Below are 15,830 nucleotides of genomic sequence, written 5' to 3' on the forward strand. Positions count from 1 at the left end.
TCTTCAATGCCCTAACATTATTAAAATAGTTTCAGAAGTTCTAAATAACAGGAACATCAACCATCAGCTGAAGATGAAAGGCTATTCTACTTTTTTCTGCTTTCAAATGTCTGGTTTTATGCCTCCAAATGTGCTATAAATGTGCTCTTAGAGGGAGCTAGGCCAGTGTTACAAACACAAGAATTGCCTTCCTTGTACTGGGAGAAAAAGGCTATATTAGGACATGCTCTGCTCTGTCCATATCGGGAAAGATTTGTTTTCAACATAAGAACAATTACCATTGTCATATTCCAAACTGTGTGCAAATTGTTTTATTGTAAACTCACTGTTGGTCTCTATTTAACTGGGAAATCATTTACTCTAAATTTATCTACTCTCTGCATGGCATTGACATTTGCTAGCTTCGCCAGACTTATAAGAAAAAGATTCCATGAAAAACAGGCAATGCCCACATCTGACTGATTAATTATCTCTAGAGGATCTTTGGAAAGGTCTTGCATGTTAACTCTTCTTGTTCTTTTGCTAATTTTGACTTTTCACTGAACTCAGAGACACAAACAATGGTTTTCATGAAATGGAGCAATAATAGCTTTCTTCATTTGACCAAAGAAAGAATGTTCACTGCCAGAGCTTGGAGATGAGAAATGAGATGTGTAATGAAAAGTTGTTTGTTTTTTAGTTTTACAAGTCAATTTGGGATCCTTCATCAGCCAAATTTTTATCTCTGTTCCAGGCAACTCTTACATGTTTTCAATTTGAAAAACTGTCCATCTTTGTGCTCACAACATCTGTGCTATATTCAAACCACTCCGTAATTTCAGGCGAAGACTTTCCAAGTCACATGGTCTATATTTGAGTAACAGGAGTCCATTAAGATGGGACAGAGACAACCTGTATTATAGTGATTTCTCCCTTTGTGGGTTTTGCAATTTCCCTACCAAGCTTTGCTGCTTGAAGATGACATTTTGAAAATTGGATTTAACTACCTGAAAAAGTTAGGATAGAATTGCCAGCCACCAGTTGGTAGCCTGGAATGACCTCACTTAGTCCTGACTGTCTGTTTACCACTTCTTTTAGGGGAAGGATAAGCTCCTGGAGGATGCGTGATTGATAGGCATGTTTTTGGTTATTTTCCTTACAAATGTTATTCATATCCAGAGGTAAGGGAAAAGTCAGATGCGAATTGAATCCTCTGAGTCGTTAAGGGACACAATCTTAGTGTAAATTTCAAGGAATCAGCGAGAGTCTCAGATCCTAATAGTGACATTTGCTAGCCCAAATACTCTCCTGAGAAAAAGACACCATTAATAATATTCTAGATACATGGAAGCACTTGAAATTGCAACTTCAGATAGGGACTACAAAGGGAAAAGGTACATATGTATTTACTATTATTTCCTATCTATGTTACATTTGAAAGCTTGCTAAAGGTTATGTTACCTAATCTTGATGAAAACTAGAAGTCACATCTAAATCTAAAGGCAAGGTAGTTTGATACTGACTTCCCAAAGTGATAAACTCTTCCCACTTTCAATGCAGGTGTTGTATACTTGAGCAACACATCTAGCCCCTTTTGACTTGGCTCTTTTTGAGGTGAGGGTCTCATATTTATGGCCCAGAACAGCCTGAGCTGTGATGCTTCTATTTGTGTTTCTATATCTGGGGATGATAGGCAATTGCTACTGCACACAGCAAGTACCATCATGCTTAGCTCTTGAGTGAGATAGGGTCTTGCTTCAAAAAGCAGTTTCTCAATCTCCACCTCTCAAGTAGTTAGGATTACAGGTTTGAGCACTGGGCTCAGCCAGGGATGATTCTTTTGGGTCAGTACTGTGGCTTGGACCACAGACCTGTGAGCTCTCACTCAGCTTTCTTGCTTCCTATTGAGCCACACACCCACAATTGGCCTTTAGCTAGTTAATTGGAAGGAAATGTTTTCAGATTTTAGCTTTCTGAGTAGTTGGAATTATAGGCTTGAGCCACTAGGGTTGGGCAAGGGATGTCTCTTGAATAGCTATCATTCATCAGGGAAACAAAACAAACACAACAAAACAACTCCCCTCCCCCACAAAGTGAAGCATTAGTTATTATGCAGGCTTTACTGCAGCATAGCATGCAGTAGGGACTTAGCAACTAACACGGAATAGAATGGCTGGAAATATCTTCAATGTACATTTTAAGATAATCAAATTTGGAATAAATATGTTTTATGTGCTTTCTTTTACATAAAAAAGATTTTTTCTCTGTAAATTAATATCAAATCTTAGAATTACTACTAAAAGTTTTCATGGTACAATTGTTTTCTCACCTGTTATGGCTGCTTTTAATACTATCTTTGTCCAGCAATATCCTTCATATCTATAACTTAAGTGCTAATATTTGCTTCCTCAATGGGCCAGTCTACTCTACATCATTCTATAACAAACTATTAAAGGGGATAGGGACTCTTGAATTGGGATATTTGTCATGTCCTTCTATTATAGGACATTTTATATATATATATATATATATTATAAAATAATGACATAATATGAGTTGTGTTTCCTCTAATTTGTCTCTTAGAATTTGAGTATATTTGTAGATAGCTTCTTTAAAGGCCTTATCTTTAGATATCATTAAAGTAAATCCTAGTCCAGTATGGCTTTTGGGCCTAGGCATGTACACTGGGAAGACTTTTGGAAGCAGATTGAGAATGGCTGTGTACAAGCCGAGGAGCGTGGCCTCAAAGAAACCAATTCTGCTGATTCTTTGATCTTGGAATGAATATTAGTTAGCCTCTAGAATTGTGAGAAAGTAAGCTTTTGCTGTTGAGAAAATAAGCTAGGCAGCATGGGACATTTTGCTCTGGCCACCTTAACAAACTAATATGTCCTATTTTTATAATGTTACTCCATTTTAAATACTACCAGCCCTTGAAAGTTGGAAACAAGCCCTAAACTTCATGTTACATGCAAAACTTGATACTTGTTTGCTTTTTCTGCACCTATTAAACTACTAATGAATCTGACCATGTGATTTTTTTTTTTTTTGCATGGGCTGCTTCTTCTGTGATTTTTAACAGCTGCATAGTTCCTGTTTGTTGCCACAAATTAAATAGAAGATGTTTCAGAAAGTTCCTATAAATCAGAAAGGGTTTATTTTTTAAAATCATATTCTTTGCTAAGTCTCTTAAGAAGATATTTTATCAATGTATCATTTTTTTTTTTTTGGTCCGGTCGTGGGGCCTGAACTCTGGGCCTGGGTGCTATCCCTCAGCTCTTCAGCTCAAGGTTAGTGCTCTACCACTTGAGCCACAGCACCACTTCTGGCTTTTTGCTTATGTGGTGCTAAGGAATCGAGCCCAGGGCCTCATGCATGCAAGGCAAGCATTTATCATTTTAAATGGCACTTGGAGAGAAAATACCAATTGATCTAGATTCATTTAAACTGTGAATATGCATAGATCACACATTATTTTTTTAAAATCAGCTTGCCTATTCTAACACTTCATAGTAATGCAGAAATACAAGAATTCTGAAAAAGACATAATTAAAACTTCGTAGCTGCCACGGGATTCTGATGTCCACTGAGATTCAAGCTAAGAGTAAATCCATCTCAGCCTGGGGAATTAGGCAGCTATGAATTGCTCAGGGGCTCTGGTTGTCTTCCAAATCTATACCCAACTCACAGCCTGGAAGAGAAAGGCTATTGTCAAAGAATCTATGTTTTGGATTAGGGAAACTTTTCAGTCTTTAAAAAACTTCTTTTCAAAGAGAAGCTGAGTATTATTTGGACCCCAGAGTGGGTCCAAATGAGTTGAAAGTGATTTTGGTTAGGGTGACTTCCAGTTTGAGAATCTGAAGAATGAAGATACTCTTTTCCTTTGAATGATGTTGTGTATTGCTTCAGACCACTTCCTAATTAGGAGCTAAAAATGGCAGCTCAACAGGGACTCAGGAGAACTCCAGGTCGTCTGGAGTCATGCTCTGGGTATGTCATGCTCTGGGTAGCAAATACGTTTTAAAGGTTGCATGTGAGGTAATGCACAGACAGCCTCGTACAATCACCAATGAGAAATCATACAGTAATGTATAGTCATGAAATAGTGACTTGGTTGCCTTAGACAATTATAATTAGTCAAGACCCCAAAGTAAGAATGCACATGTGTAATGTATTCTTTGTTAGGCCATTAATCATAAATCTTGTGTTAATAGATATTTCTGACATATTAATGATAAAATGATAATTAATGTGTGTAATGGTCACACTGGGACATGACAAGAAGTTTTAACTCTTCCAAGATAAATTTTTTTCTCATGGTACACATTTATTCTTTCTTTCTTTTTTATTGTTGTGCCAGTCCTGGTACTTAAATTTGGGGCTGGAGCCCTGTCCCTGAGTCTTTTTGCTCAAAGTTGGTACACTACCACTTGAGCTACAGCTCCACTTCTGGTATATTTGGGGGCTAATTGGAGACAAGAATCTCATAGACTTTTGGGACCCAGGTTGGCTTGGGATTATGACCTTAGATATCAGCTGCTGGAATAGCTAGGATTACAGGCATAAGCTCCTAGTGCCCAGCTCATCTGAATTTATTTTTACTATATTCTATTTTTATTGAAGAAGTTATTTTCATATAATATGTGTATTCAGTATGATTAATAAAAATAGGAGCTTTGATATTAATGAATTAAATAATAACACATTTGCTAATCAGTAATTTTCAGAAAAGTTATGCAATACAATCTACTCAGTATTGGCATCTAAAAACAATATCTACTTTGTAGAATACTGTGAACACTAAATAATAGGTAATAGGACAATATCTAAGTGCTTAGAGATATTTAGTTCTTGTCTATCTGGTCCAATGAGCCAGTTAAATCACCTTTTTTGCCAACTCCATCAGATAAATACTTACTATGCATATATATAGATCTATGAAAAAAACGAGAGTAAGCGTAGTAGAAGAGTGTGCTGTCTGTAGCCATATGCTCATCTCAGGTTACTGGCTGCTTTGGCTTTAATTTGCAGGCTTATTTTCTTTAGGATAATGAATTTTTATTTAAATTTGGTGAATTTCCTTTGAGCTCCTTTTAAGTCATCTGAACGCAGGAAACACTTTTTCATGCTTTTAGAGTTTTTCTGATTGACTTTGTTCTCCAAAAAGGGCTGATTTTAATATTCGAAGTGATAAAAAGTGCCTTTGACATGATTGAAGCAATTTAATTAGTAAATCCGGAAATTATAAAGGATTGGAAATCACACCCTCAATGCTTTTAATAAAACAGAGCAGTGAAACTTCTGATAGGTGTACACCATGTGTGTACCACACACATTGAAATAGATGAAGAAATTGGGAAACTTTGCAAGGGACCTACTAAGGAAATTTATATGATTGACAATTTTGTGGTCGTAGTCATTCAGGATTGAAAACTTCTGTGGTGATCATAATTCATAGTCTTTGCAGATTGGTCCTTTTAATTGGGAAAATAATTAAAACTAAACATAGTAATTCAACATATTAAATAGGAAATAAACAAGGAGTGGCAAAATTGTGGATCATATCAAAATTTTAAACTGATTGACCTCACAGTATCTTATTTAATGTTGTAGCGAATGGGATTTTTAGTGTCATGCTGTCTATCTCATGATGATGAGGATGTATGAATTATTTCTATCTACTTTACCATAAGATTATTGTCTTATAATATGTCATCACTAAACAAGGCCTATCACTATATAACTGCTAGGCATAAATATAATAACTTGTTCAACAGTAAAACTATCTACAGTATATAAATACCGATGTTATACTCAAAAGCACCATCATTTTTTACAGCCTTGGTAATAGTGTTCTAGAGAGACATATATATGGATGATTAGTAAGTGATTGGTAGACTGCCTTTTTTTGCCAGTATCTTCTAAAGTTTAAGAACCACCTTTAGCACCAGCATTTGGAGAATCAGAGGAGTTCATTTCTATTTAGAAAGCAAGTCTTTGCATCTAACCTAATTATTTCATCCTAACTCATAAGTAATCATAGGTACTATTATCAACGACTTTGATTCAGCTATAGTTGATGAAAATAATATTACTTATAATATTAGAGTTATACAATTGTGTGTGTGTGTGTGTGTGTGTGTGTGTGTGTGTGTGTGTGTGTGTGTCTGTGTCTGTGTGTCTGTGTGTCTGTGTGTATGTTAGTACTGGGGCTTGAAGTCATAGTTTGGTTGCTGTACTTAATTTCTTTATTCAAAGCTACTATTAGTGGAGCCACAGTTTTGCTTCCAGATTTTTGATGGCTAATTAGAGATAAGAATCTCATGGGACTTTTCTACCCTGCTTGGATTAGAACTGCAGTTCTTGTATTTCAGCCTCCTAAATAGCAAGGAGTACAGGCATGAGCCACCTATTCCTGGCTTAAAAACTGTAGTATAACTTTTACTCATAATGGTAGTTTAGAAATAATGTAGCTAACCATTAATCTTTATATTTTATAATTTTAATGATATTTTACTTCATGATAATGTCAAACTCTAGTTTGTAATAAAATGTTTGAATTGTAAGTCAGAGTTAGTGGCTGAATATTTTTAGGAGACATTTGGCAATTTGATTTTTTTCACATAGAAAACGGTCAGCTAGAGAGCTAAAACGATTAGTCAGGAGACATTAAGCATGTGTTGGTGTTGGACGAATTAGGTCTTGATTTAATTCTCAGACATAATGTTATTTTCATTTCTTTTTCTTGTGCATTGAAACAACTCTGCAAAATGTGTTTGAAATGGAAACCCTCAGGAATGAGTGGGCTACTTCTGGGAGTTGAGCAAAGCTTATAAGTCACAATGCTTATCACTAAAACTTAGTAGGGCCAAGCTGACTTCTATAAACATGCTGTGGGGCCAAGCTGACTTCTATAAACATGCTGGACAATGGACAAACCTGTTAAGCTTTTGTCTTACATAGGTAGATCTGGCACATGGCTTCTTCATTTGAAGGGTTATTTTAGGGTACTGTTGGAGCAAGGACATTCCTTTGGTGCTTTGCTTTTGCTCAGAGTTGTTTTGTTTCCCACCCAATATTTTGTACATATGGAAATTGTGATTTGATATAGATTTAAAATGGTGGCTGTCACCCAGAATCCTAACCACACAGGAGGCTACAATCTTAAGATCATAGTTCAAAGCCAGCCTGGGCAAAAAAGGTAGAGAATCTTCAGTTAATTATCAAAAAGCCAGAAGTGAAACAATGGCTCCAGTGGTAGAGTGCTGCCTTCAGCAAAGAAGCTCAAACCCTGAGTTCAAGCCCCAGGACCAGGACACACAGAGAGAAAAGGTAACTTTTGAGCTATTAGCAATGTTTCATGTTTCAGGCATTTTTTTTCATTAAGAATTTATTGTAAAGGTGATGTACAGAGGTGTCAGTTACATAAGTCAGGTATTGACTACATCTCTTTTTGAATAGTGTCACCCCCTCCCTCATTTACTCTCAGTCTTTTCCCTACCAATCCTTCTCTCCCCCAAGTTGTATAGTTCATTTCCAACATAGTGTCTATTGAGTGTCACTGCTGAATTAGTTCACCCTTTGTCCCACCATTTCTGTGCCTTCCCTTCTCCCCACGCCCCAGACCAGATAAACTTACATACAAGACAAAAGGTATAGAAATAAAAAACAGTGTTAAAGGGGATAAAAACAGAAAAAAAGGATCACAACTTTATGATAATTGCTACAGATCTCAGCTCTATCACCATACACATGCTGACTACTTGGAATATCCTTTATAATTTTATAATTTTAAAAATGTTTTTAAAAATAATTTTAAAATAAGTTTTTAAAACAATTTTTATAATATTCTATTCTTGGTAACATAAAATGTAATACTTCCCAAATTTCAAAAGGTGTAGACATTTGCAAATAGTGTAATGAAGTTATTTCAAACCTTTATGTAGAAGGCCATTGTAGAAACTGTCTCTGTACTAGGATATAATTCTTTGATAACTTGTCTCAGGATTAAAGGGTTACAGTATGTGCACATCTTTATTGAAATTTGTTGCAGGAAGTAAATTCCTGTTAACATGTATCTGTACTGCCATTAATAAAGATTTGGGCTGGCACATATGGTTTGCCTAGAGCTGATTGTTTCAGTACTTCCTTATTTTAATTTTTTTTGTAGCTTGCAATGAGTGCTAATTTGCTCCAGCTGTTGTAGATTGGTTTCCAGTAATTTTTACATCTTCTTCAACTTGCATTGACATCTGTAAATATAAGGGCACATGTTAAATCTCCAGTTATTTGTGGGAGACCATGATCAACTAGGATTAAAGTTTGTCTCCAAGATATCTCTCGGCCTATTTCTCCTGGACTTCTGTAGCAAAAATCAAGAAGGCCCAAGTGGGAATAAGTAGTGCCCAATTGGGAGGAAATCAGTTTCAGAACAATAATTAGATGCTATCTTATTATATCACAATGCAATTATGAATCATCTGACATTCTATGAAATGCCTTCATATTGTTTTCTAGAAGCCTGAGGGCACGAACGCGATAAACAGGAACAAGGAAGACAGCAACCACTTCATAAGGGAAGAGCTGACTTTCAGGGAGCTGTGAATTGAGGTGGTATTTATTTTTGACACCCTCTTACTTCTTCTTTTAGTGCTCCATTTCTCTTTCAAAGTGTTCTCTTCCTTGCTCTCAGCTACAATCAGTTAAGGTCCACTAGGACTAGCTGAAAATGGTTTGAATTGCCTCTTTGGAGGGGTCTTTGCCTTTTAGTAAAAGTACTTTGCTGACAAAAATGCTTCAAAAGAAAAAAAAAGAATTTCTAATAGTAGAATTTGAACCTCTATGCTGCTTTGTACTAGGTTAATCTACCCATGGCAACCCAGGATTCATGCCTTTGAATAGGCATGGCTGGGGAGGAACTGAAAGAGTTTCTTTTATATTGATGGTGGTAGGTGTTAGGTTGGCTAATCGGGAAACCCCCTATCCTACCTTTGAAAGCCTGGCCATCTTGTTCTACTTGGAGATCAGTCCGAAAGCCCCTGATGGAGTTGGCTGAGGTTGTTTCTCGGGCCTGCATCATGCTTTGAGTTTTCTTCCTGTCTACTCTGGCTTCCACATTTTCCTTCCATCCATGTTAGAACCTCAGATACTCCTAAGTAAAGATCCTGCAAGCTACACTGTGTCTCACACTGTCTGAATCTGCCTCCTGGAAAACTAAATTTACTGATTTACTGTCCAAGAAACCTCGTTGTTTTTCCAAAGTTAGTGATGGTAATTGACAAGGGGTGCACAAGTTAGACAGACAGACCTCCTGTCAGATGGGCAGACTCAGGAGATGAGTAGGGTACAGTGTGCAGCCCTTGTATAAAACCAGTGTATGTGCTCTGGAGCCAGACTCTCTGGAATTAGAAATTGGCTCTTTATTTAGTCTGTTACTGTCACTTACTAAATCTGTTACTGTCACTAGTCTGGTTAACAATATCTTAGTGATTCAGTTACCTTATTAGTAAATGAGGATTAGGAGGATGATGGCATTTAAATGAACACATATACATATACATACACAGCTTATAATTTGTTCCTGGTACACAGTGAGCTAAATAGAAGTCTTCCAAATCACGCCTGCACCCTAGCATTCAGAAAACAGGCAGGAAATGCTGAGTATCAGGACAGACTGGGCTATCTAGTAAGACTCTGTTAAACAAAAATCACACACATAACAAATAAGCCTTCCAATATTTAATATTATTGTTTGCCTATAAATATTTACCTTGGCAAAAGAGAACTTATTAGAGGGCAATTAAGATTACTGAGCATTGGGGGCTGGGAAAGTGGCTCAGTGGTAGAGAGCTTGCCTTGCATGCATGAGGCCCTGGGTTCACTTCCTAAGCACCACATAAGCACAAAAAGCTGGAAGTGGCTCTGTGGCTCAAGTGGTAGAGTGCTAGCTTTAAGCTGAAGAGCTGAGGGACAGTGTCCAGGTCGAGTTCAAAGCCTACAACTGGCAAAAAAACAGCAAAAAACAAAAAAAAAGATTGTTGAACATTTTCTCTTTTTGTTCTCTGATCTTCCAAGTAGATTAAATACAACTTCTGGCCTGAAAAGGTTCTCACATCATGGAGAGTCTAGCCAGGACTGTGATTTTCCAACGAGCTTTTTGCATAGCTGAGGTGACAAGCATATGACACTATACCCAGCTTTTTATTTTATTTATTTTTATTTTTTAGCATTCTTATTAGCTTACATCAGTTTTTAAAAGTTATTTTATTATGTAAGCTCCAAATTAATCATCCAGAAAAAATACCTGCCACAAAAGTAATTGGGTATTTTTTTAAAATATAATATTATTATCATGAAGTAGTTCCCTAAGTCAGGCATGAGTACAGATTTTCTTGGACAATGCCATTCCTTCCTTTGCTTTCCCTTGGTTTCTCTGTCCTGTTCCTACCTACATGTTCATTTTTTTACATAGTATATATTGAATATCATGACTGCATTAGTTTACCTTTTTTCTCTCTCTCTGTGTTTCCTTTTTATTCTCCATTAAAAGACACACACACACAAAACCCAACCAAACCCACAAAACCCCAAAACAACCACCACCACCACCACCAACACCATCATCAATATAAACAACAAAAAAAGTTTCATTATTCACACACAGCTTTTTTTTCTTTTTTAAAGTATTATCCTTAAGAAGTTGTGAAAAGGAGTTGCTACTTAACAAAGCAGTAGTTTATGAGTACACTATAACTTGATTAATGTTACTCCTTTCAACATTCTCACCCATCCCTCTACTACCCACTCTTTCCCTTGCTCTTTTTCTTCTTTTTTTTTGGGGGGGGGTCCAGTTGTGGGGCCTGAACTCTGGGCCTGGGTGCTGTCCCTCAGCGCTTCAGCTCAAGGCTAGTGCTCTACCACTTGAGCCACAGTGCCACTTCCGTCTTTTTTCTTTTTGCTTATGTGGTGCTGAGGAATCGGACCCAGGGCCTCATGCATGCAAGGCAAGTGCTCTACCACTGAGCCACCTTCCCAGCCTGTGCTCTTCTTAATTTTTTAGGATATACAATGGATTCTTGACTTTACTTCCCCCTCTTCTCCTCTTCATTTGTTCACCCTTTTTCCTTGACCCCATTCCACCCCTTTCAAGCACCCACTTCCTGGTGTTTTGTTTTTTGAACTTTGATTTTACCTGTCTAATGAATCACATTGTTTGAGTTCTCCCTTGAATCTACCTTATTTCAGTTAATACAGTTGCATGCTACCCAGTGTATTTCCCTTCTAAGCTAACACCAGCTTCCACATATAAAGGAAAACATGGATCCTTTGTATCTCTGGGCCTGAGTTATTTGACTGAATTTTTTCAAAGTCCTCTGTTTCTTTACAACTAACACAATATAATCCTTTCTAGTGCAAATCAAAACAACATTGAGATCCCACTTAGAACAGCCATTATGAAGAAAACAAATGATAACTGATGCTGGTGAAGATACAGCCAAATGGGAACTCTAATACAATGTAAACTTGTTTAACATGGAAAGCAGTGTGGAGGTTCCTCCAAAAAATTAAACATGGAAGTACCCTATGACATAGTAATTCCATTCCTGGGAACTTATTGAAAAGATTACAAACCAGGATACAGTAAAGCCACCAGCACAACCATGTTTATTGCGGCACTGTTCACCATAGCCAAGATATGGAATCAGCCTAGATGTCCCTCAATGGACTAATGGATCAAAAATATGTGGTTTATATACACACACACACACACACACACACACACACACACACACACACACACACACACACACACACACACACACACACAGAGCTTTTTATTCGGTAGGATAGATACTTGTGAACATTTTCCTAGAATGGCCCAGAACTAGGATCTGCTGATCTCAGTCTCTCACATTGCTAGGATTCTGTAATCCTAGTTTATTGATTTTTTCAAAACTAAAGTTTATACATCATTCAAATGTTCTTAGATTTTTTTCAATGCCTTTTTTACACTTCATAATCCTATCTTTAAAACTATCTTGGGCTGCTCTTACTATAATCTTCACAGTTTTGAGGAATGTTGGGCAGGTATTAGGTAGAACATCCTTCCATTTGGACTTTCATATTTTCTTTATGATTAGACTGGATCTAGTGGTTTCTGAGAAAATTCCCAGGAGTACCACTTTTCTACATCTTCTCTCACAGCATCCTCTCTAGGGATGCTTATTATCAACATGCTGTATCACTGTGATGTCAGGTTTGATAACTGGTTAATGTGTTTGGCAGATTGCTCTCCTGTCCAGTTATCTGTTTTGTTTTCTCACTTTCCCTAGCCTAATTCTTCTTTATTTTGCTCAAGTTTGGTTTCTTCATTTTTGCTTTCTGACTTTTAAGCAGAAGTGGATGATTTATTTATCTATGTATTTATGTTTGGTGCATGTGGTTCTTATAGAATGCAGAGAAAGAGACGATGGTGGAAAATTTCTATTTTATTTTTTGGACAAACAGGAATTTAAAATAAAGAAGATGGCTTCTTTTAATTAGTAATACTTCTTACTGAATTAGAAAATATTTGTTTTTACTTTCCCACAGCCCCAAGGTTTTACCTATTTGATTTGAATGATATTTGAAAAGTGATTTTCTTGGTGTGAAGATATTTTTTATTATTTGGAGGAGTTAAGTAGCTTAGGCCTTAGTAAATATTAGGGCAATGATTATGAAGTACTATGGTTGAGTCAATTATCACCCAGGGGTGGTTTAAAGTTAAATGTTAAGAGGAATGTTTATGAATTTGATTATGCTTAAGACAATTAGCAGGTTTAGACTGCTCCTTTATAAAGTGTACTATGAACACTTAATTTCAATTACAGTAGTATGACAATTCTGACATTTTCTATATGCTTAAATATTTTTGTATTTATAATGCAGAAAACATGCATATTTATAATAGCCCAGGGAGTCACTTACCATTTTTTTCAATATCACTCTTTTTTTGTATTCTCAAGTTTTAGTGCTTAAGAATACAAGTTTAATGGTGATTCCTATTAAAGTATTTTTACTAAAAGATATATTTATGGGTATGTAAAAGTAATAGAAATGTCAGAAGTGATAAAAACAAAGCTCAGCATTGGCATTTTAGATAAACAGCACTGTGTGGTATTATTTGGAACTTATTCGTAATTCTGAGTAAAAACTTGTCTATGATATAAAAATTAGAGGTAAAAACTTATTTCATGAAATAAAAAACTTATTATGACAATGATAATGACAACAATAACATTTATTTTGCTGAATGTTTGAGACAGGATAGGAACTACTGAGTTGCTTTCTACATCAAAGTACTAATGATAACTTTGCAGAACTGGCATTATTGTTGGTTCCATCTTAGATACAAACATGCCTTTCACTCAGAGAAAGCAAGTGCAAAGGCGTTATGAAGCCAGTAGTACTCAATTGCACCCTAATTACCTCACCAAATCCTAATCACTTACAGAAAGGCTCTGTCTCTAAGTCACACAGTTGGATTACGATTCTTCCATTTTGATACTTCACAATGGAGGTTAAACACCCATGTAAGTTTCAGAAGGGACAAAGGTTATTCAAATGAAAAAACAGTCAACAGTTACAATAATGCCAAGTATGTGTTATATTTTTATGCCATATATTTTATCTCATATTCTGAGTTCATCTGATATTCTTTGTAGTATAATTTGAATCATTATGAAAATATAACAATAGGAAAATAAAAATACATTGTATTTCTTTAAAATATTTCACAATCTCATTTTTTTCCCACAAATCTGGGCTATTTGCTCCAACAGTTAAATCGAATTAATGAGGTTTCACTGAATTTCTGAACTCCTTCTCACCAACAGATGTGTACAAAAGTCTCTTTTGGGGGAATGTAAACCATCATGGTGTTAGAAAACTAGGCCATGATTGAGACATTTGAAGGAAAACAAAATGTCAAAGAACAGCTGACTGCATAACTAAGAAATCAATCACTGCCGAGGATGCTTTATTGGCATAATTGGCAATGATTTATAGAATAATGGCAAGAGTCCAACCGGGCATGTGTATCCTTAATACCATTATAGCACTGTGGCATGGAATCTTAGTTAAGACAGTAATTGGATGGGGAAGAAGTTGTGCATGCATGTTTTTTTTTTTTTAGAGATACTTATTTAAATTACCTAATAAGCACCAACAAAAAAATTTCCATGAATCAGTTTTGACAAACAATGCAAAAATTTTTGAGATAGTTTAATTTGTACTGCAAACAAATAATTCAGCAAGAACCTATCAAGTGGTTATGCAATACAGTGTTTTGCATAAATCTAGTGTGACATTGCTTTTCTAATTCATATTGTCATATAAAAAGCTGTTTATAGAAAGTAATGTCTGTTGAGTACTGAGGAAACTGGAATGAGCTTAAAAGCAGTGAGTGTGCAATTGGCCAACTGATAGATTCGCTTCATTTAAGAGGAGTAATGTAAGGTTTATCTACTGTGCTGCATCTTGTAACTTACTTTTTAAATTTATTCAGGAAAGATGGCTTTAGTGATTATTCTGGAAACTAACTAGTGGGTTGTGAGAGATAATTAACAAAACTTCCTGTTTCTTCTCTTGGAACAGATGGATATTTTTGAAATGCAGCAGAACACTGAACTCAGTTTGAGGGCACGCATAGTTGAGTTGCTTCTATTTGTATAATGAGGTGCCACTTGCTTGTACTCAGAGGTCTTCAGTCTTTCATTTGCAGTCATACAACTTGACTCTTTCTACCAAAATAAGCAGCCAGATAGAGCAGCCAACATTGCCTTCAGGAACAGACTTTTAAGGACACTGGCTAATCAGCTTTTTTATTTGTCCCCTGTTTTTTTCTTCTTTTCTTTCTTACCTAATAGAACACATTTAGTCGACCTTATTATTCTAGCTACATGGATGTTTGAAAACAGCCTAGCTCTCCTGGTGAAACTGGTATAAAAGGCAGATGTGAAGCAAGGATTCATTGCTAAAATGTTGGAGGCTGGAATCCAGGATCAGTAAAATAATGAAAAAGCAGGAAGGAGACAGAAAGGATAGGCTATCTATAAGAATTTTCTTCTTAATTAACTATTCAGATGAGAACTGTCAAGGTTTTGGCACATATAGGTGATTATAGCAGAAATCAAGGGCATTTAAAGAGCCTCAAAATTTCTCATATTTTTTTATTCCAAAATGGCCAGTGTAAATTAAGTTCTTATATAGCCCTTCAAAATGCATTGTGTGTTTATATGTTTGATATTCATAAAAGATATTTGCCATGAGACTAAAAAGGCTTAACCCTTTATTAAAAGTAGCCCTTCTATTCCAAGGAAGAAAGCTAAAATTTTACATATATCATTTACATCCTTCTTTCAAGACCAACTTCTTCCACAATTGAATAAACTTCATGTCTTTAAGAGAAGGGGGAAAGGTAAATATAAATAAATGGTGACTTGATGGCTCCCATGATAAGGATCATTGGTGGATATAAACCAATGTCTTCAGTGGAATTACTGAGAAACTCAGAAAGAGGAGAATAGAGAAGTGTGTAGAAATGTGGGATGACCAACAGATTTGGTGTCAATTGAACTTTACCACATATGGTTTATGAAAAGCCACCTATGAATATAATTGGGGACAGTAAGCTTCTTGAAGGTCAGTTGAATATTCTGTTTGAATTTGAAGAAAATGCTGAGCAACTGTCTCTAATCAGTTATCAAACAAGACACTGTGACTCATCTGGGTAATCCAGATCTTTAATTAACCCAAAGAGAACTTTTAATTTCTTTAAATTTCTGATAGGTACAAGATAATAAAAGGTTTTA

Source organism: Dipodomys merriami, unplaced genomic scaffold (genome assembly GCF_024711535.1).
Source record: "Dipodomys merriami isolate MVZ:Mamm:240054 unplaced genomic scaffold, mDipMer1.0.p SCAF_7, whole genome shotgun sequence".
Taxonomy (NCBI): Eukaryota; Metazoa; Chordata; class Mammalia; order Rodentia; family Heteromyidae; genus Dipodomys; species Dipodomys merriami.